Source organism: Gekko japonicus, unplaced genomic scaffold (genome assembly GCF_001447785.1).
Source record: "Gekko japonicus isolate JY-2015 unplaced genomic scaffold, Gekko_japonicus_V1.1 scaffold431, whole genome shotgun sequence".
NCBI lineage: Eukaryota > Metazoa > Chordata > Lepidosauria > Squamata > Gekkonidae > Gekko > Gekko japonicus.
Window position 1 is genome coordinate 53,165 of NW_015162492.1, and position 2,350 is coordinate 55,514.

Genomic DNA, 2,350 nt, shown 5'->3' on the forward strand with positions numbered 1-2,350 from the left:
AGAAGAGGAGAGCTGCCAGGGAGGATGCCTGCGACCCAGGAGGGGGCTCGGCAGGAAAGACCAGCCATCTACCTACCTACCCACCCATCCATCGATCGGTCGATTCATCCATCCATCATCTATCATCTATCTACTGCAAAAACACATATCTTTGCTGCTGTTTAATACAACAGAGGCTACTGTGTCTAACAGGGTTTGGAAAAACGAGAAGTTTAAAGCTAAGAAAAATAACTTTTCAGAAATGCAGCCGTTGGAGGGGTGGGGTCACTTCAAGGAAAATTCAAAATCAGAAAGCCAGGTTTTGGACTAGGATCACTGCCTGGACTCATTAAAAAATGTTTATTCTTTCAGGGGTCCCCCCCTCCTTCCTTTGAACAAAGCAGATATGGTGCATCAAGATCAAATTTAGCAGTGGCAGAGGATTCCCATCAGAATATATAAACTGTTGAGTTATTGGGGGGTGGGGGGTGGCACTCTGGGTCTCTTTTCAGAATGCCATCAGGATAGGTGGGCCATTTCCAAAACAGAGAGGTGCTGGGTTTTAGGTGGGTGTACGTATTTATTTATTTACTCCATTTATACCCCATGTTTCTACCTGATAGAACCCAAAGCAGCTTGCAATATTTTCCCCTTCTCCCCGACACCCCTCTGAGAGTGTGTGACTGACCCAAGGTCACCCAGCAAGCTTCCATTGCAAAGTGGAGATTCGAACCTGGGTCTTCCTGATCCCGATCCTAGTCCAGCACTCTAACCACTAAATATATCTGTTTCCCTAGCACTGAATCTTGCTGCTTAATTCTAAATGTTTGTCAGCAGGAGTAAACAGCTCAATCTGGATGGGAAAAGACTGTTCATGCACAGAAGGGGTTTTTTACCATAGAGTAAAAGTATATAGATAATGATATTGCAGCTAATATATAATGAAAAACTGCGTTTCTGAGCATGAATAGAGTGCCTTCAGAATATCTCTTTATATCTGTTTCCTTAATGAGGGGACACGTCTATGGATTGGAGGTGATCTTGCTAGTTTGACATAACTGAAGCTGCAGTAAAGGGCCTGCGAGGATGAGACCAAATATTACTAGCTACAGAAGATTATTGGTTTACTTTTTTCAATACAGGTAAGGCAGGTATCATTTAGAACAGAAATGAATTTGCTGTCACATCTGCTAAATGAATTTGTGCTCAAATATACAATGCAAAGTCTCCTTTGTGAATTTTGGTGTCATATATTGGTGTCAAATATTTGCTGAATATTTGCTATATTAGCAGTTGACATCCTGTGGTTTCATTGACTGATGTTTGACAATATTTGTTAGTTGATCTGCAATAGTATGTACTATTCAACAGTAGAGATCTTGTGTTTGGTGCTTGCCAAAACAATCGAGAGATACAAACAGGTCTGGGGCACTCACTTTGGGGGTTTAAATTTCACACTTTAAAACTGCAAGTCTGACTTCTGAATTTTAAAATTTTACATTCAACGTTTGGGTGGCCAAACTGGGTACTTTGATGAATTGTCTATATCTGCAGATATGGCATGTTGGTCTATTCTCAGCCTCATCATCCTCCCACCCTACCAGAAGGTGATTATTTGGTTACTGTTGTGGGATGGCGGCTGTCACAGGTAACCTTCCCTGGTAGCAACTGGGCTCCATATCATACACTGATCTCGTGAGTCACCTGGATTGAGTACCTTGGGTGCCAGAGGCCCAAGTTCAGGTGCAGTGTTGGCTCAGAAACAGCAATGTAATCTAGGTAAATCAGATGATTAGCAGGGACATGCAAATCAAAGAATCATGGGATGGTTGTGGAGTGCTGGCAACTGCTTTCCATGGACACTGAGTCATGCTTACAGTCAATGGATTACCAGTTGTTGCACCTTCAAGCTCTTGACAAGTTGCTTGGAGAGGGGCAGTCCAACACCTCTGCGCTTGACCCTTCCTCATCTAGAGCAGTGGAGCAACCAGTCATTTTCCCACAGGGCTAATTCTACACTTCCCTCCCCTCAAACCGACACCATGAACAGTTCTAAACCTGTGAGAATATTGTTGCTTGCTACCAAAGGGCAGAGACCATTCAGGGAGAATTCCTCCACAAAAGGATGCACAATCCCTCAACCCCGCCAACTCAATCATTTCCCTGACAATTCACGTGCTATTTCTACAAGAGGAAGCAAATCCTCTGGCTCTTAAGTGTTAAGTCTATTTTTCAGAGCATCAAGAAAGTTTCAGCTTGCTTTCAGGCAGAACATGATGGAGCAGTTTTTCCTCTTAAAGACACAGTCGCATGCTGAGGAGACCTGGCTGAGAGGCTCTTGCTTCCTGCCAGAATGAAAAATCTCCCCCCC